Source organism: Aquarana catesbeiana, linkage group LG08 (genome assembly GCF_042186555.1).
Source record: "Aquarana catesbeiana isolate 2022-GZ linkage group LG08, ASM4218655v1, whole genome shotgun sequence".
NCBI lineage: Eukaryota > Metazoa > Chordata > Amphibia > Anura > Ranidae > Aquarana > Aquarana catesbeiana.
In genome coordinates, this window is record NC_133331.1 from 276,381,582 (window position 1) to 276,404,169 (window position 22,588).

The 22,588-nt window shown below is 40.6% G+C and overlaps 1 long non-coding RNA gene across 1 annotated transcript in view; it reads left to right on the forward strand.

Moving 5' to 3' along the window:
* The first annotated feature begins 9,565 nt into the window (after window positions 1-9,565).
* Window positions 9,566-22,588, forward strand: part of LOC141106543 (uncharacterized) — a 46,336-nt gene continuing 33,313 nt past the window's right edge. Inside the window, exon 1 of the long non-coding RNA XR_012235730.1 lies at window positions 9,566-9,675. This is a non-coding gene — a long non-coding RNA (uncharacterized lncRNA). The remainder of the gene's footprint in view (window positions 9,676-22,588) is intronic.

Here is a 22,588-nt window from a genome sequence, read left to right on the forward strand (position 1 = left end):
GATTTCCTACTACGCTCCTAACAAACAACCTACACCATTCCTCTCACATATATTACAAGTGATTAATACACACAAAATAGGAACAGTGATAATGTGTGGGGATTCGAACCAGGTCCTCCTCCCATTTCTAGATAAATCACCTTTTACACCATCCAAAATAACCTCTAGATTACCTTTTTCTCAACTTCTTTCCAAATACAATCTGGTAGATTCGTGGAGAGAAAGTAACCCAATGAAAAAGAAATTCACTTATTTCTCGCACCCTCATCAAACCTTCACCAGAATAGATCATATTTTTCTAACAATAGGAATGATACCAGAAATTATTGCATCAGATATAATTCCGATTCCGTGGTCTGACCATAATGCAGTATACACTACTATAGCCTCAGCCATACCAAAAGCGCATGACCCAACGTGGTACTTACCGGACATAATGCTCAAACACCCACTACATCAGATGGCCATTGAACAAGCTTTAAAGGAATACATATCAATTAATAACACAACAGACATCTCCCCAATAACACTGTGGGAAGCTCATAAGCCTGTCTTGCGTGGTACAATACAAAGACAAATGGCACTATTTAAACGGGAACGCAAAAATCTAGTAAAAAAACTAGAACTCAATTTTAATGCAGCCTACATATCATTCCAAGATAATCCATCTCAGAGTACAAAATCTCATCTGGAAAAATCTAGATTGGAATACGATCTATTTCTCACTGAGTCAGTTGATAAATCCCTCAAACGCTCCAAACACAATTTCTACATGAATACAAACAAACCAGGTACATATTTGGCTCGGGCATTAAATTCAACTAACAAATCTTTCAAACCAATACGTTTGAAATTATCAAAAAATGTTTATGCTTGTAATCCAGTTAAAATAGTTCATAAATTTCACTCACATCTCGCAACTTTATACAAGACAAACAATGAATTTAATCCTACAGAGGCTGAATCCTTCTTCTCAAAAATAACCTTACCTGAGTTGTCTCAGAATCAAAAAAGCAGTTTGGATGAGCCTATAACTATAGATGAAGTTGCTAACGCCATAAAAGACCTAAAACTTAACAAAAGACCAGGCCCAGACGGCTACTCGGCTTTATACTATAAAACATTCTCAGAAATACTCTCTCCCATTCTCACTGAAACTTTTAACAAACTTCTAGATGGACATTCTTTTCGGCAAGAAACACTAATGGCAATTGTTTGTATGATCCCAAAACCCCTTTCTGATGATACTTCCTGTGTGAATTATCGGCCTATCTCTCTGTTAAACCTCGATATTAAATTATTAGCAAAAATAATAGCAAAACGCCTCAATAGCATTATAGGAAAATTAATACATAGAGATCAAGTAGGCTTCATGCCAAATAGACAGGCAGGCGATAATATACGCAGGGCAGTGTTATTGGCACATATTGCTAAAAAACGGAAAATCCCTTTATGTTTTCTATCTCTCGATATTAAGAGGGCATTTGACACAGTATCCTGGCAATATATGCAATATTCATTACAAAAATGGGGTTTTGGACCCCACTTTTTAACATGGATCAAAGCATTATATAATAAACCCAAAGCCTATATAAAATATGCTGGATACAAATCTGAACCCTTTAATATCGAAAGAGGTACCCGACAGGGTTGCCCATTATCTCCCTTATTATTTGCCCTTATACTCGAACCCATGGCCCAATACATCAGAACAAACCAAACTATAACTGGCATTGAAGTAGGAGGTATTACACACAAATTATGTATATTTGCAGACGATATATTACTTTTTCTATCATCACCACAGGTCTCTGGTCCTAACTTAATACCAGCTCTTGATGGATTTGCAGCCCTATCCGGCCTTATGATTAATCCTAAGAAATGCCTAGTGCTTAATATTTCACTCACAAACATGGAATTGATCCCGGCTAGGGCTGCACTCCCATTCACATGGGCAGAAAAATCAATCCCATATCTTGGAATTCATTTAACAGCATCTCATTCTGACTTATTCTCAACCAATTATCCTCATGTATTAAGACAGATCACAAATCTAATAAAACAATGGTCGCAACTTCCTTTATCCTGGATAGGGAAGATTAATGCAATCAAAATGACTATTCAGAGTCCTCCCTATTCCAATTCCTTCCTATTTTTTGAGAATAGTACAAAAAAGAGCAACTTCGTTTATATGGGGCTCTTCTAAACCACGTATACCTATACACACACTACATCTTCCCAAAAATAAAGGAGGCCTGGGATACCCTAATTTTACTAACTACTACAGAGCAGCACATTTGGCCAGTCTGTCCAAATAACATGCAAAACAGGAAATCCCATTATGGGTATTTATAGAGGCTTCAGAAAATGACCCTCTATTAATATCAAATTTATTATGGCTTGATCCTAAAGACCGCTTTAAAATTCATAATCCCATAACTAAACACTTCTTATCTCTCTGGGATAAACTAAAAACCAAATATCAGTTACAATCTCCACACAATCCTCTCCTTTCTTTTATCAGAAATCTGGCCTTTTATCCGGCATGTATCTACCCAAATTCTTTTAAAGCTTGGACAACATCAGGCATTCAGACACTAAATGACTTCATAGCATCTAAATCATTCCTTTCATTCCCATCGCTTAGAGAAAAATATGATCTACCAAACTCTGAGATATTTAGATATCTCCAAATCAAAAATTTCTATACACCATTCCTAAAGGGGGATACACCATTATCCCAATTATCCATTTTTGAATCAATCTGTACAAAAGATCCATCTGCTAAAGGTACAATTTCATCACTTTATAATCAATTATATGGAGTAGCAAATCTTAATAGACCCTCTTATGTTCAGAGGTGGGAGGAGGACCTGGGACGAACTTTAGAAGACACGGACTGGTCTAACATATGGCTCACATCTAAGTCATCTTCACCCAACATCTTAGCACTGGAGACAAATTATAAAGTCCTAACTCGCTGGTACCTTGTACCCGCTAGAGTGGCAAAATATTCACCTAATACCTCAGCTCTTTGTTTTCGAGGATGCCCAGAAATAGGCACATATTTACACATATGGTGGACGTGCCCAGTAATCCAAACCTTCTGGAAGGAAGTCTTCGTGATTGCATCTAAAATATTTAAAAAAATAATACAACCAGATCCATATTTAACTTTACTTAATCTAAAACCGGAATGGTTAACACTCTCTCAATTCAAACTTATGATCCAACTAATAACGGCTGCAAAACAAACAGTGGCCAAGGCATGGAAATCTCCTACATTGGTACTAGCAGAAACAATTCACAGAATGAATAATACAATGTCCCATGCTAAGATGGTAGCCATCGATCAAAATCAAATTCCAAAATTTGAAAAACTTTGGCATCCTTGGATAAAACAACAGTTCCTGTCAAACTTCAATGACTCTGTCCTGTTGCCATGGTAACAGATTAAATGACTTACAGAGACACCCATTCTAAGGCTTCAAAGAGAACTAAAAAGAATAATAAACTGACGAGCGGGACAACCTTGTGGACCATACCTCTACCTTTCAACCCTTTTTCTTCTTTCTCTTTCCTTTTCTCCACCTTACGATTAAAGCTCATTATCAGAATGTATTTGACCTATATACACTCTACTTGTAAACAATATGTATAGTAGGTATAAATCATTTAAATACCTACAAAAGTAACTAAGGAAATGATATATATCTTTAATTTAGGTTTACGTGTACCCAATGTTTAATATTTGAAATTTCATGATATTTACCTATATAAACCCTACTGTAAAACAATGAGCTTACTTTATAGATCCTTGTAAACTTACTTTATGTATCTTTATAACATTGTATACTCAATAAACTTCTTTTGACAAGGAAAAAAAAAATTGGGATATTTATTATAGCAAAAAGTGAAAAATATTGTGTTTTTTTCAAAATTGTCGCTCTTCTTTTGTTTATAGCGCAAAAAATAAAAACCGCAGCAGCGATCAAATACCACCAAAAGAAAGCTCTATTTGTGGGGAAAAAAAGGACGTCAATTTTTTTTGGGTACAACGTCACACGACCGCGCAATTGTCGTTTAAAGTGCGACAGCGCTGAAAACTAAAAATTGGCCTGGGAAGGAAGGGGGTGAAAATGCCCGGTATTGAACCGGTTAAGAAAAAAAGATTATGAGGAAGAGATGCAGAATTTGCTGAGGGTGGAAAACACCTATAAGAAACTTAAAGGAAATCCGAAACAACTCTATACAAAGAAATTAAAAACCCTCGTAAAAAGAGGGAAAGACAGAGGAATTTTAAACAAAAAGGAAGCAAAATATCTGATATGTGAGTCCACAAGGACACCGGTAATATACCATTTACCGAAAATCCATAAACGATTAGAGAAACCCCCAGGCGGTATAAACTCCCTATTCTCCAGACTAGGGGAATACATCGATTGTTTTTTAAAACCACTGGTGGCAAAAGGAAGATCATATTTAACCGCTTAACAACCGGCCCATAGCCAAATGACGGCTACAGGGCGTTTGTTTAACTCTGGGAGGACGTCCAGGGACGTCCTCCCAGAATTCTGCTCTCGCGCGCCCCCTAGGGCGCGCACTCGAGAGCATCCGTGACCGCCGGGTCCAGAGGACCCGGCGCATCACAGATCCCGGTAAATGGCCGCTGATCGCGGCCGTTTACCATGTGATCGCTCCGTCAAATGACGGAGCGATCACATGTAAACAAACCGGCGTCATCTGATGACGCCGGTTCCTCTCCTCCCCTCTGTGTACCGATCGGTACGCTGTGAGCGGAGAGGGAGATGGATGGATGGCTGCAGCGTTGTGGGCTGCATGTGTAGTGCCCACAGCGCTGCACAGAGACATCCAGCCATCCATCCATCCATGCTCAGCCATCCCCACTACTATGCATGCCCTGCAATGCCCTCTGCAATGCCCCACAGTACTCTGGTATGCCCCACAATACCCCTGCAATACTCTGCCATACCCTGCAATATCCCTGCAATACTCTGCCATACCCTGCAATACCCTGCAATACTCTGCCATACCCTGCAATACCCTGCCATACCCTGCAATACCCCTGCAATACTCTGCCATACCCTGCAATACCCCGCAATACTCTGCCATACCCTGCAATACCCCGCCATACTCCGCAATACTCTGCTATACCCTGCAATACCCCGCCATACTCCGCAATACTCTGCCATACCCTGCAATACCCCGCCATACTCCGCAATACCCCGCCATACTCCGCAATACTCTGTCATACCCTGGAATACCCCGCAATACTCTGCCATACCCTGGAATACCCCGCAATACTCTGCCATACCCTGGAATACCCCGCAATACTCTGCCATACCCTGGAATACCCCGCAATACTCTGCCATACCCCGCAATACTCTGCCATACCCTGCAATACCCTGAAATACCCCGCAATACACTGCCATACCCTGCAATACCCCGCAATATCCCGCAATACTCTGCCATACCCCGCGATACCCAGCCATACTCAGTGATACCCAGCCATACTCTGCAATACTCAGTGATACCCAGCCATACTCTGCAATACTCAGTGATACCCAGCCATACTCTGCCATACCCAGCCATGCTCTGCAATACTCAGTGATACCCAGCCATACTCTGCAATACTCAGTGATACCCAGCCATACTCTGCAAAACTCAGTGATACCCAGCCATACTCTGCAATACTCAGTGATACCCAGCCATACTCTGCAATACTCAGTGATACCCAGCCATACTCTGCCATACCCAGCCATGCTCTGCAATACCCCGCAAAAATCTGCAATACTCTGCCATAACCTGCAATACTCTGCAATACCCCGCAATACCCAGCCATACTCTGCAATACTCGGTGATACCCAGTCATACTCTGCCATACCCAGTCATACTCGGCGATACCCAGTCAAACTCGGCGATACACTGCAATACCCAGCCATGCTCAGCCATATTCGGCCATGCTCAGCCATACCCGGCCATGCTCAGCCATGCTCAGCCATACTCTGCCATACCCAGTCATACTCGGCGATACTCTGCAATACCCAGCCATGCTCAGCCATACCCAGCCATGCTCAGCCATACTCTGCCTCTGTATGTGGCCAGGCTGTGGAAGTCTCACACATGTGGTATCGCCGTACTCAGGAGGAGTAGGAGAATCTATTTTGGGGTGTCATTTTTGGTATGTACATGCTATGTGTTATAAATATTGTATAAATGGACAACTTTGTGTTAAAAAAAAAAAGCGTTTTAACCACTTCTGGCCTTCCGTCATACGACGTCCTTGACTTTGTGCGGGGATATCTGAATGATGGGTGCAGCTACAGGCATCATTCAGATATCAGCTTTTTCAGCCGGCGATTCCCTACACCATAAGAACGATCATAGCGGCTGTTACACTGCTTGATCGTTCTTACAGGAGGCGAGAGGGGACGTCCCCCCCTCCCGCCGCCCTCCGGTGCTTCTACCGACTCACCGCTACGATCGATGCCAGGATCTTTTTTTTTTTTTTTTTTTTTTTTTATTTCAGGCACAGCCTAGAGGTGAGATTTGGGGTCTTATTGACCCCATATCTCACTGTAAAGAGGACCTGTCATGCCATATTCCTATTACAAGGGATGTTTACATTCCTTGTAATAGGAATAAAAGTGATCAAAAAAATTTTTTTTGGGAAAAAAGTGTCAAACTAAAATAAATAAAGTAAAATGAACAATAAAAAAAAAAAAAAAATTTTTTAAAGCGCCCTTGTCCGTGTGCTCGCATGCAGAAGCAAACGCATACGTAAGTCCCGCCCACATATGAAAACGGTGTTCAAACCACACATGTGAGGTATTGCTGCGATCGGTAGAGCGAGAGCAATAATTTTGGCCCTAGACCTCCTCTGTAACTCAAAATTTGTAACCAGTAAAAAATTTTTAAGCGTCGCCTATGGGGATTTTTAAGTGGCGAAGTTTGGCGTCATTCCACAAGCGTGTGCAATTTTGAAAGGTGACATGTTAGGTATCTATTTACTCGGCGTAACTTCATCTTTCATATTATGCAAAAACATTGGGCTAACCTTACTGTTTTGTTTTTTTTTAAAGCAAAAAACATTTTTTTTTCCAAAAAAAACGCGTTCGAAAAATTGCTGCACAAATATCGTGCGAGATAAAAAGTTGCAATGACCGCTATTGTATTCTCTAGGGTCTTTGCTAAAAAAACATATATAATGTTTTGGGGTTCTATGTAATTTACTAGCAAATAAATGATGATTTTTACATGTAGGAGAGAAATGTCAGAATTGGCATGGGTGCTCCAGAATGCCTGAAGGTGCTCCCCTGCATGTTGGGCCTCTGTATGTGGCCACGCTGTGTAAAAGTCTCACACATGTGGTATCGCTATACTCAGGAGTAATAGCAGAATGTGTTTTGGGGTGTAATTTGTGGTATGCATATGCTGTGTGTGAGAAATAACCTGCTAATATGACAATTTTGTGAAAAAAAAAAAAAAAAAGAAAAAAAAAAAACTTGATTTTGCAAAGAATTGTGGGAAAAAATGACAACTTCAAAAAACTCACCATGCATCTTTCTAAATACCTTGGAATGTCTTCTTTCCAAAAAGGGGTCATTTGGGGGGTATTTGTACTTTTCTGGCATGTTAGGGTCTCAAGAAATGAGATAGGCCGTCAGTACTTCAGGTGTGATCAATTTTCAGATATTGGCACCATAGCTTGTGGACGCTATAACTTTCACAAAGACCAAATAATATACACTAATTTGGGTTATTTTTACCAAAGATATGTAGCGGTATAAATTTTGGCCAAAATATATGAAGAAAAATTACTAATTTTCAAAATTTTATAACAGAAACGAAGAAAAATTAATTTTTTTACAGATTTTTCGGTCTTTTTTCTTTTATAGCGCAAAAAATAAAGAACCCAGCAGTGATTAAATACCACCAAAAGAAAGCTCTATTTGTGTGAAAAAAAGGACAAAAAATTCATATAGATACAGTGTTGCATGACTGAGTAATTGTCATTCAAAATGTGAGAGCACCAAAAGCTGAAAATTGGTCTGGTTATTAAGGGGGTTTAAGTGCCCAGTGGTCAAGTGGTTAATCAGTGGTGGGAGAGGGCCCCCCCCTCCTGCCGTGATCCGGTGCCCTCCGCCGCTTACCAGAGCCGGAGGAAGGCGAAAATCCCCAGCAAAGCATGATCCAATGTGCTCCAGCTGGGGAAAAAATTCCTTCCTGATCCCCCGAGAGGCAATCGAATATTTCCTGGATCGGCCCCGTGTGTGGGGGAGGACGGGCAATTGGAGCCCCACCCTCGGTGGTATGTGAGTAGAGATGTGGGTGTCAGTGTGTGGAGAGCGGGGGAGGAGGGACCATCCCCCACAGAGCTCTGGAGGGAGGAGCCATTGTCCGGACCACGGCGTGTCTGTGTGATCTGCCTCCTCTGCTCAGGCTCTAAAGGAACTACAAGTCCCAGCAATCTCTGTCCACATGAGGAACTACAACTCCCAGCATGCACTGTGTAAGTGATGGGGGTTCTGCTCCCAGCCTGGAATAAGATGCTGTAGGACTACATATCCCAGCATGATTTTCTCTATGGAGATATTACAGGTCCAGTGATCTCTACATACCCCAGTCTGCTCCCCGGCCCCTCCCCCACCTCAGGGGGAATTGCACCCCTCCAGTTCCAACCAGCCCTCCCCCATCCTGGGGGGAGGGGACCCACCACCTGTGGTGGGAGAGGAGTGTGGGGTGCAATTACCCCTGAGGAGGGGGAGGGAAGCAGACTGGGGTATGTAGAGATTGCTGGGACTTGTAGTACATCTATAGAAGAAATCATGCTGGGATATGTAGTCCTGTAACATCCAATTCCAGGCTGGGAGATGAACCCTTATTACTAACACAGTACATGCTGGGAGCTGTAGTTCCTCATGTGAACAAAGATTGCTGGGAGTTGTAGTTCTTCAGAGGCTGAGCAGAGGCGCCAGGTTCCCCGGTGGTGGAGATGTTTCCTCCTCTCTGCTCTTCTCATACTGACCGCTGCCTTCCCCCGCTCAGCTATTTATCTGATCAAGCCGTGACGTCACAAGTGTAACGGCTCCAGCCTCCAGCTCCTGATTGGCTATTCATCCTCTGGTCACGCCCATCCCACGCGCTGATCACGCCCACTCCCACCTGAGCCGTTAGGTCGCTCTCTGCGGGAGTCACGTGTTGCACGTAACGGTCAGAACGAGGCCACGTGACTTCACAGGGGGAGAAGCAGGAAATCTTCCCTGCAGCTACTGCGCGTGTGCGGATGAGAGACGGCAGAAAGTAAACAAGCCGAGGTGATGATTTCCATGGAAACCATTAGCCCCATAAATGCCAGACACTTGAGTCTCCGCCCCCTGCAGGTTCCCAGCCTATCTCCTGCAGGCTGCTGCTTGAGTGGGCGGGATGGGGGTGTAGCCTGGAAGAGGGAGGAGTTCCTGGAGGTGCATTACTTTCCAGGCCTGAAACTCCTCCTCATCAGTGTTGTGTTTGGTCAGGATGAGTAGGAAGCTTTCTTCAGCTCCTCCTCCCTGAGTCCTGACCTCTGACCCCCCTCCCTCCAGATCATACTGTCACTGCTCTGTGATCACTGAACTCCAGGCTTTGGATGGAGTAGTACTTCTGCTGGAGGGGGTGAGTGGGGGAGGGGAACAAAGTCACAAAACTTTAGGATTTTGGAGAGAGGTGAATATGAAGCCAGCCTAGAAGTGCAGAGAGTTGTCACTGCAGTGCTGAGCAAGAAGCCAGTGAAGACATCTCTATGTCTCTCCATCTGCCAGGAATCTCTGCCCAGCCATTTCTATGTCCCATCCCTCAGATCCCTGTATACTTCACATAACAAACATTCCTCATCACATTTCCTTGTATTTCGCACATAGAGGAACCCGTTCACTTGAATGGGCCGCCATATTTGTGACAAACACATTGCATTTGGGGCGCCATTAACAATTATTGGGCACCACAAGTTCTTTGCCCATGTGAAGTACATTTCCGGAATGCGCTGCAGATTGCCCGTTACCTGTGCACTTTGTCACACATTCAGGTGACCTCAAATGTCAATGTGGCCCAATGTCTCGTATACACGGCTAGTTTTCTTTTGATTTGGGGGGGGGGGGGCTGTCAGGTAGGTTGTAGTGGCCCCCCGTGATTTCTAACAGCGGCCCTGCGTGACCAATGGGGTGCCATCTCCTCCTCATGTACCCCGTGTGTCATGTATGTAATCTGTGACCCTCCCGTGTGTCATGTATGTAATCTGTGACCATCTTGTGATCATGTATGTAATCTATGACTGTCCCTTGTGTCTTGTATGTAATCTATGACTGTCCCGTATGTCATGTATGTAATCTGTGACTGTCCCTTGTGTCATGTATGTAATCTTTGACCATCCCATGTGTCATGTATGTAATCTGTGACCGTCCCGTTTGTCATGTATGTAATCTGTGACCGTCCCGTGTGTCATGTATGTAATCTATGACCGTTCCGTGTGTCATGTATGTAATCTATGACTGTCCCTTGTGTCTTGTATGCAATCTCTGACCATCCCGTGTGTCATGTATGTAATCTGTGACTGTCCCTTGTGTCATATATGTAATCTGTGACTGTCCCGTGTGTCATATATATAATCTATGACCGTCCCATGTGTCATGTATGTAATCTGTGACTGTCCCTTGTGTCATATATATAATCTATGACCGTCCCGTGTGTCATGTATGTAATCTCTGACTCTCTCTTGCATCATGTATGTAATCTCTGACTGTCCCAAGGGTTTCCCCTGGGGGGGTATTGCTCTCCTCTGATCATACAGAATGGAATCAGGGGGGCCCCAGATAAACCCCCCCCCTAAAATGTCTCATAGATCCCCCATCAGGGGGTGCTCTGGGCTCCTCCGGGGACAAAGTTCCCCCTTTGGTGTCATAATGAGTGGCGGAATCGCCTCCTGAAGCGCACATGTGACTTCCCCTGACAATGGCGCGGTCATGTGACGCCGTACACAAATCTCATTTCTATCGTTTTATCCCACAAATAGCGCTTTTTATAGGTGGGATTTCATCACCTCGCCACTTTTTTAATTTTTTGCGCTATAAACAGGAAAAAAACTACAGTTTTGAAAAAAAAATGATATCTTTTTACTTCCCGCTATAAAACACCTCCAATAATTGTTTTTTTTTTTTTTTTTTAAATCGAATTTCTTCATCAATTTAAGCGAAATGTTTTTGGTAAAAATAACCCAATAAGGTCCCTTTCACACAGGGGCGGCATCGGCGGTAAAGCGCCGCTGATGCTACCGGCGCTTTATCTTCGGTATTCAGCCGCTAGCGGGGACGATTTTACCCCCCGCTAGTGGCCGAGAAGTGTTAAAAACCAAAACCTCTGCAGAGGCGCTTTGCCGGCGGAATAGCCGCGCTGTCCCATTTGATTTCAATGGGCAGGAGCGGTGTATACTCCGCTCCTTCACCGCTCCGAAGATGCTGCTAGCAGGACTTTTTTTCCCGTCCTGCTAGCGCACCGCTCCCTCGGGGCTTTCACACTGGAGAGACAGCAGCGGCTGTTTTGGGTCGGTTTGCAGGGGTTATTTTTAGCGCAATAGCGCCTGCAAACCGCCCCAGTGTGAAAGGGGCCTAAGTGTAAATTGATTGGTTTAAAGAAACGTTATCACATCTACAAACTATGCGATATATACTGGAATTTATATTTCTTTATTCATACTAGTAATGGCGGCGATCAGCGACTTCTAGCGGTACTGTAATATTGCAGCGGACAATCTGACACTGACTGACACATTGTGGGAACTAGTGACACCAATACAGTGATCACTGCTAATACTATATACCAGGGGTGCCCAACCGCTGGCCCACGGCGCCCTCTGATGTGACCCGCCAGCTCCTGCTCTGGGGTGGCCGGTCAGCAAGCCCAGATCACGGGTTCTCCGACCCGCCATCCCCGAGAATCGGTGTGAATGGAGCCGTCGCTAGAGCAAGCATGCGGCTGCAGTAGAGAGCAGAGCCGATGAGACCTGTATAGTGCCGGCTCATGTCACAGGCGGAGTGATACCAAATGTACTCCGCCTGAGACACTAGCCGCCAGCGATACCCACCAGGAGTACCCAGCAGCAATACTCGCTAGCAGTAACTGCTAACAGTACCCATCAGTAGTAACAGCAAAACCCGCCAACAGTACCCACCAGCAGTATCCACAATACCCGCCAGAAGTACCAGCAAAACCGACCATCTATATTCATCCAGGGAGACAGCCAGCAGCAGCCGCCAGCCATACCCGCCTGGGGGACAGCAACCGCCAACCATACCTGTACTGACCCATAGACTTCTATTATTACCTGTACTGATCCATAGACTTCTGTTATTATCTGTACTGATCCATAGACTTCTGTTATTACCTGCACTGACCCATAGACTTCTATTATTACCTGTACTGATCCATAGACTTCTGTTATTATCTGTACTGACCCATAGACTTCTGTTATTACCTGTACTGACCCATAGACTTCTATTATTACGTCTACTGACCCATAGACCTCTATTATTACCTGTACTGACCCATAGACTTCTATTATTACCTGTACTGACCCATAGACTTCTATTATTACCTGTACTGACCCATAGACTTCTATTATTACCTGTACTGATCCATAGACTTCTATTATTACCTGTACTGACCCATAGACTTCTATTATTACCTGTACTGACCCATAGACTTCTATTATTATCTGCACTGACCCATAGACTTCTATTATTATCTGTACTGAGCCATAGACTTCTATTATTACCTGTACTGAGCCATAGACTTCTATTATTACCTGTACTGAGCCATAGACTTCTATTATTACTTCTACTGACCCATAGACTTCTATTATTACCTGTACTGACCCATAGACTTCTGTTATTACCTGCACTGACCCATAGACTTCTATTATTATCTGTACTGAGCCATAGACTTCTATTATTACTTCTACTGACCCATAGACTTCTATTATTACCTGTACTGACCCATAGACTTCTGTTATTACCTGTACTGAGCCATAGACTTCTATTATTATCTGTACAGACCCATAGACTTCTATTATTACCTGTACTGACCCATAGACTTCTGTTATTACCTGTACTGAGCCATAGACTTCTATTATTATCTGCACTGACCCATAGACTTCTATTATTATCTGTACTGAGCCATAGACTTCTATTATTACCTGTACTGAGCCATAGACTTCTATTATTACTTCTACTGACCCATAGACTTCTGTTATTACCTGCACTGACCCATAGACTTCTATTATTATCTGTACTGAGCCATAGACTTCTATTATTACCTGCACTGACCCATAGACTTCTATTATTACCTGTACTGAGCCATATACTTCTACTATTACCTGCACTGACCCATAGACTTCTATTATTACCTGTACTGAGCCATATACTTCTATTATTACTTCTACTGACCCATAGACTTCTATTATTACTTCTACTGACCCATAGACTTCTGTTATTACCTGTACTGAGCCATAGACTTCTATTATTACCTGTACTGAGCCATGGACTTCTATTATTACCTGTACTGAGCCATAGACTTCTATTATTATCTGTACTGACCCATAGACTTCTGTTATTACCTGTACTGAGCCATAGACTTCTATTATTACCTGTACTGAGCCATAGACTTCTATTATTACCTGTACTGACCCATAGACTTCTGTTATTACCTGTACTGATCCATAGACTTCTATTATTATCTGTATTGACCCATAGACTTCTGTTATTACCTGCACTGACCCATAGACTTCTGTTATTACCTGTACTGAGCCATAGACTTCTGTTATTACCTGTACTGATCCATAGACTTCTATTATTATCTGTATTGACCCATAGACTTCTGTTATTACCTGCACTGACCCATAGACTTCTGTTATTACCTGTACTGAGCCATAGACTTCTATTATTATCTGTACTGACCCATAGACTTCTATTATTACCTGTACTGACCCATAGACTTCTGTTATTACCTGTACTGAGCCATAGACTTCTATTATTATCTGTACTGAGCCATAGACTTCTATTATTACTTCTACTGACCCATAGACTTCTGTTATTACCTGTACTGAGCCATAGACTTCTATTATTACCTGTACTGAGCCATGGACTTCTATTATTACCTGTACTGAGCCATAGACTTCTATTATTATCTGTACTGACCCATAGACTTCTGTTATTACCTGTACTGATCCATAGACTTCTATTATTATCTGTATTGACCCATAGACTTCTGTTATTACCTGCACTGACCCATAGACTTCTGTTATTACCTGTACTGAGCCATAGACTTCTATTATTACCTGTACTGACCCATAGACTTCTGTTATTACCTGTACTGATCCATAGACTTCTATTATTATCTGTATTGACCCATAGACTTCTGTTATTACCTGCACTGACCCATAGACTTCTGTTATTACCTGTACTGAGCCATAGACTTCTGTTATTATCTGTACTGACCCATAGACTTCTGTTATCACCTGTACTGAGCCATAGACTTCTATTATTATCTGTACTGACCCATAGACTTCTATTATTACCTGTACTGACCCATAGACTTCTGTTATTACCTGTACTGAGCCATAGACTTCTATTATTATCTGTACTGACCCATAGACTTCTGTTATTACCTGTACTGAGCCATAGACTTCTATTATTACCTGTACTGAGCCATAGACTTCTATTATTACCTGTACTGACCCATAGACTTCTGTTATTACCTGTACTGATCCATAGACTTCTATTATTATCTGTATTGAACCATAGACTTCTGTTATTACCTGCACTGACCCATAGACTTCTGTTATTACCTGTACTGAGCCATAGACTTCTATTATTATCTGTACTGACCCATAGACTTCTGTTATCACCTGTACTGAGCCATAGACTTCTATTATTATCTGTACTGACCCATAGACTTCTATTATTACCTGTACTGACCCATAGACTTCTGTTATTACCTGTACTGAGCCATAGACTTCTATTATTATCTGTACTGACCCATAGACTTCTATTATTACCTGTACTGACCCATAGACTTCTGTTATTACCTGTACTGATCCATAGACTTCTATTATTATCTGTATTGACCCATAGACTTCTGTTATTACCTGCACTGACCCATAGACTTCTGTTATTACCTGTACTGAGCCATAGACTTCTATTATTATCTGTACTGACCCATAGACTTCTGTTATCACCTGTACTGAGCCATAGACTTCTATTATTATCTGTACTGACCCATAGACTTCTGTTATTACCTGTACTGAGCCATAGACTTCTATTATTACCTGTACTGAGCCATAGACTTCTATTATTACTTCTACTGACCTATAGACTTCTGTTATTACCTGTACTGACCCATAGACTTCTATTATTACCTGTACTGAGCCATAGATTTCTATTATTACCTGTACTGAGCCATAGACTTCTATTATTACCTGTACTGAGCCATAGACTTCTATTATTACCTGTACTGAGCCATAGACTTCTATTATTACTTCTACTGACCCATAGACTTCTATTATTACCTGTATTGACCCATAGACTTCTATTATTACTTCTACTGACCTATAGACTTCTGTTATTACCTGTACTGACCCATAGACTTCTATTATTACCTGTACTGAGCCATAGACTTCTGTTATTACCTGTACTGACCCATAGACTTCTATTATTACCTGTACTGATCCATAGACTTCTATTATTATCTGCACTGACCCATAGACTTCTATTATTATCTGTACTGAACCATAGACTTCTATTATTACCTGTACTGAGCCATAGACTTCTATTATTACCTGTACTGAGCCATAGACTTCTGTTATTACCTGTACTGAGCCATAGACTTCTATTATTATCTGTACTGACCCATAGACTTCTATTATTACTTCTACTGACCCATAGACTTCTATTATTACCTGTACTGACCCATAGACTTCTGTTATTACCTGTACTGAGCCATAGACTTCTATTATTATCTGTACTGACCCATAGACTTCTGTTATTACCTGCACTGACCCATAGACTTCTGTTATTACCTGTACTGAGCCATAGACTTCTATTATTATCTGTACTGACCCATAGACTTCTGTTATTACCTGTACTGACCCATAGACTTCTGTTATTACCTGTACTGAGCCATAGACTTCTATTATTATCTGTACTGACCCATAGACTTCTGTTATTACCTGCACTGACCCATAGACTTCTATTATTATCTGTACTGAGCCATAGACTTCTATTATTACCTGTACTGAGCCATAGACTTCTATTATTACTTCTACTGACCCATAGACTTCTATTATTACCTGTACTGACCCATAGACTTCTGTTATTACCTGTACTGAGTCATAGACTTCTATTATTATCTGTACTGACCCATAGACTTCTATTATTACCTGTACTGACCCATAGACTTCTGTTATTACCTGTACTGAGCCATAGACTTCTATTATTATCTGTACTGACCCATAGACTTCTATTATTACCTGTACTGACCCATAGACTTCTATTATTACTTCTACTGACCCATAGACTTCTATTATTACCTGTACTGACCCATAGACTTCTGTTATTACCTGTACTGAGCCATAGACTTCTATTATTATCTGTACTGACCCATAGACTTCTGTTATTACCTGCACTGACCCATAGACTTCTGTTATTACCTGTACTGAGCCATAGACTTCTATTATTATCTGTACTGACCCATAGACTTCTGTTATTACCTGTACTGAGCCATAGACTTCTATTATTATCTGTACTGACCCATAGACTTCTGTTATTACCTGCACTGACCCATAGACTTCTATTATTACCTGTACTGAGCCATAGACTTCTATTATTACCTGTACTGAGCCATAGACTTCTATTATTACCTGTACTGAGCCATAGACTTCTATTATTACTTCTACTGACCCATAGACTTCTATTATTACCTGTACTGACCCATAGACTTCTGTTATTACCTGTACTGAGCCATAGACTTCTGTTATTATCTGTACTGACCCATAGACTTCTATTATTACCTGTACTGAGCCATAGACTTCTGTTATTACCTGTACTGATCCATAGACTTCTATTATTATCTGCACTGACCCATAGACTTCTATTATTATCTGCACTGACCCATAGACTTCTGTTATTACCTGCACTGACCCATAGACTTCTGTTATTACCTGTACTGAGCCATAGACTTCTGTTATTACCTGTACTGAGCCATAGACTTCTATTATTATCTGTACTGAGCCATAGACTTCTATTATTATCTGTTCTGACCCATAGACTTCTGTTATTACCTGCACTGACCCATAGACTTCTATTATTACCTGTACTGACCCATAGACTTCTATTATTATCTGTACTGACCCATAGACTTCTATTATTATCTGTACTGATCCATAGACTTCTATTATTAACTGTACTGAGCCATAGACTTCTATTATTACTTCTACTGACCCATAGACTTCTATTATTACCCGTACTGAGCCATAGACTTCTGTTATTATCTGTACTGACCCATAGACTTCTATTATTATCTGTACTGACCCATAGACTTCTGTTATTACCTGCACTGACCCATAGACTTCTATTATTACCTGTACTGAGCCATAGACTTCTATTATTACCTGTACTGAGCCATAGACTTCTATTATTACCTGTACTGATCCATAGACTTCTATTATTATCTGCACTGACCCATAGACTTCTATTATTATCTGTACTGAACCATAGACTTCTATTATTACCTGTACTGACCCATAGACTTCTATTATTACCTGTACTGAGCCATAGACTTCTATTATTATCTGCACTGACCCATAGACTTCTGTTATCACCTGTACTGAGCCATAGACTTCTATTATTATCTGTACTGACCCATAGACTTCTATTATTACCTGTACTGACCCATAGACTTCTGTTATTACCTGTACTGAGCCATAGACTTCTATTATTATCTGTACTGACCCATAGACTTCTATTATTACCTGTACTGACCCATAGACTTCTGTTATTACCTGTACTGATCCATAGACTTCTATTATTATCTGTATTGACCCATAGACTTCTGTTATTACCTGCACTGACCCATAGACTTCTGTTATTACCTGTACTGAGCCATAGACTTCTATTATTATCTGTACTGACCCATAGACTTCTGTTATCACCTGTACTGAGCCATAGACTTCTATTATTATCTGTACTGACCCATAGACTTCTGTTATTACCTGTACTGAGCCATAGACTTCTATTATTACCTGTACTGAGCCATAGACTTCTATTATTACTTCTACTGACCTATAGACTTCTGTTATTACCTGTACTGACCCATAGACTTCTATTATTACCTGTACTGAGCCATAGATTTCTATTATTACCTGTACTGAGCCATAGACTTCTATTATTACCTGTACTGAGCCATAGACTTCTATTATTACTTCTACTGACCCATAGACTTCTATTATTACCTGTATTGACCCATAGACTTCTATTATTACTTCTACTGACCTATAGACTTCTGTTATTACCTGTACTGACCCATAGACTTCTATTATTACCTGTACTGAGCCATAGACTTCTGTTATTACCTGTACTGACCCATAGACTTCTATTATTACCTGTACTGATCCATAGACTTCTATTATTATCTGCACTGACCCATAGACTTCTATTATTATCTGTACTGAACCATAGACTTCTATTATTACCTGTACTGAGCCATAGACTTCTATTATTACCTGTACTGAGCCATAGACTTCTGTTATTACCTGTACTGAGCCATAGACTTCTATTATTATCTGTACTGACCCATAGACTTCTATTATTACTTCTACTGACCCATAGACTTCTATTATTACCTGTACTGACCCATAGACTTCTGTTATTACCTGTACTGAGCCATAGACTTCTATTATTATCTGTACTGACCCATAGACTTCTGTTATTACCTGCACTGACCCATAGACTTCTGTTATTACCTGTACTGAGCCATAGACTTCTATTATTATCTGTACTGACCCATAGACTTCTGTTATTACCTGTACTGACCCATAGACTTCTGTTATTACCTGTACTGAGCCATAGACTTCTATTATTATCTGTACTGACCCATAGACTTCTGTTATTACCTGCACTGACCCATAGACTTCTATTATTATCTGTACTGAGCCATAGACTTCTATTATTACCTGTACTGAGCCATAGACTTCTATTATTACTTCTACTGACCCATAGACTTCTATTATTACCTGTACTGACCCATAGACTTCTGTTATTACCTGTACTGAGTCATAGACTTCTATTATTATCTGTACTGACCCATAGACTTCTATTATTACCTGTACTGACCCATAGACTTCTGTTATTACCTGTACTGAGCCATAGACTTCTATTATTATCTGTACTGACCCATAGACTTCTATTATTACCTGTACTGACCCATAGACTTCTATTATTACTTCTACTGACCCATAGACTTCTATTATTACCTGTACTGACCCATAGACTTCTGTTATTACCTGTACTGAGCCATAGACTTCTATTATTATCTGTACTGACCCATAGACTTCTGTTATTACCTGCACTGACCCATAGACTTCTGTTATTACCTGTACTGAGCCATAGACTTCTATTATTATCTGTACTGACCCATAGACTTCTGTTATTACCTGTACTGAGCCATAGACTTCTATTATTATCTGTACTGACCCATAGACTTCTGTTATTACCTGCACTGACCCATAGACTTCTATTATTACCTGTACTGAGCCATAGACTTCTATTATTACCTGTACTGAGCCATAGACTTCTATTATTACCTGTACTGAGCCATAGACTTCTATTATTACTTCTACTGACCCATAGACTTCTATTATTACCTGTACTGACCCATAGACTTCTGTTATTACCTGTACTGAGCCATAGACTTCTGTTATTATCTGTACTGACCCATAGACTTCTATTATTACCTGTACTGAGCCATAGACTTCTGTTATTACCTGTACTGATCCATAGACTTCTATTATTATCTGCACTGACCCATAGACTTCTATTATTATCTGCACTGACCCATAGACTTCTGTTATTACCTGCACTGACCCATAGACTTCTGTTATTACCTGTACTGAGCCATAGACTTCTGTTATTACCTGTACTGAGCCATAGACTTCTATTATTATCTGTACTGAGCCATAGACTTCTATTATTATCTGTTCTGACCCATAGACTTCTGTTATTACCTGCACTGACCCATAGACTTCTATTATTACCTGTACTGACCCATAGACTTCTATTATTATCTGTACTGACCCATAGACTTCTATTATTATCTGTACTGATCCATAGACTTCTATTATTAACTGTACTGAGCCATAGACTTCTATTATTACTTCTACTGACCCATAGACTTCTATTATTACCCGTACTGAGCCATAGACTTCTGTTATTATCTGTACTGACCCATAGACTTCTATTATTATCTGTACTGACCCATAGACTTCTGTTATTACCTGCACTGACCCATAGACTTCTATTATTACCTGTACTGAGCCATAGACTTCTATTATTACCTGTACTGAGCCATAGACTTCTATTATTACCTGTACTGATCCATAGACTTCTATTATTATCTGCACTGACCCATAGACTTCTATTATTATCTGTACTGAACCATAGACTTCTATTATTACCTGTACTGACCCATAGACTTCTATTATTACCTGTACTGAGCCATAGACTTCTATTATTATCTGCACTGACCCATAGACTTATATTATTATCTGTACTGAGCCATAGACTTCTGTTATTACCTGTACTGAGCCATAGACTTCTATTATTACCTGTACTGACCCATAGACTTCTGTTATTACCTGTACTGATCCATAGACTTCTATTATTATCTGTATTGACCCATAGACTTCTGTTATTACCTGCACTGACCCATAGACTTCTGTTATTACCTGTACTGAGCCATAGACTTCTGTTATTATCTGTACTGACCCATAGACTTCTGTTATCACCTGTACTGAGCCATAGACTTCTATTATTATCTGTACTGACCCATAGACTTCTATTATTACCTGTACTGACCCATAGACTTCTGTTATTACCTGTACTGAGCCATAGACTTCTATTATTATCTGTACTGACCCATAGACTTCTGTTATTACCTGTACTGAGCCATAGACTTCTATTATTACCTGTACTGAGCCATAGACTTCTATTATTACCTGTACTGACCCATAGACTTCTGTTATTACCTGTACTGATCCATAGACTTCTATTATTATCTGTATTGAACCATAGACTTCTGTTATTACCTGCACTGACCCATAGACTTCTGTTATTACCTGTACTGAGCCATAGACTTCTATTATTATCTGTACTGACCCATAGACTTCTGTTATCACCTGTACTGAGCCATAGACTTCTATTATTATCTGTACTGACCCATAGACTTCTATTATTACCTGTACTGACCCATAGACTTCTGTTATTACCTGTACTGAGCCATAGACTTCTATTATTATCTGTACTGACCCATAGACTTCTATTATTACCTGTACTGACCCATAGACTTCTGTTATTACCTGTACTGATCCATAGACTTCTATTATTATCTGTATTGACCCATAGACTTCTGTTATTACCTGCACTGACCCATAGACTTCTGTTATTACCTGTACTGAGCCATAGACTTCTATTATTATCTGTACTGACCCATAGACTTCTGTTATCACCTGTACTGAGCCATAGACTTCTATTATTATCTGTACTGACCCATAGACTTCTGTTATTACCTGTACTGAGCCATAGACTTCTATTATTACCTGTACTGAGCCATAGACTTCTATTATTACTTCTACTGACCTATAGACTTCTGTTATTACCTGTACTGACCCATAGACTTCTATTATTACCTGTACTGAGCCATAGATTTCTATTATTACCTGTACTGAGCCATAGACTTCTATTATTACCTGTACTGAGCCATAGACTTCTATTATTACCTGTACTGAGCCATAGACTTCTATTATTACTTCTACTGACCCATAGACTTCTATTATTACCTGTATTGACCCATAGACTTCTATTATTACTTCTACTGACCTATAGACTTCTGTTATTACCTGTACTGACCCATAGACTTCTATTATTACCTGTACTGAGCCATAGACTTCTGTTATTACCTGTACTGACCCATAGACTTCTATTATTACCTGTACTGACCCATAGACTTCTATTATTATCTGCACTGACCCATAGACTTCTATTATTATCTGTACTGAACCATAGACTTCTATTATTACCTGTACTGAGCCATAGACTTCTATTATTACCTGTACTGAGCCATAGACTTCTGTTATTACCTGTACTGAGCCATAGACTTCTATTATTATCTGTACTGACCCATAGACTTCTATTATTACTTCTACTGACCCATAGACTTCTATTATTACCTGTACTGACCCATAGACTTCTGTTATTACCTGTACTGAGCC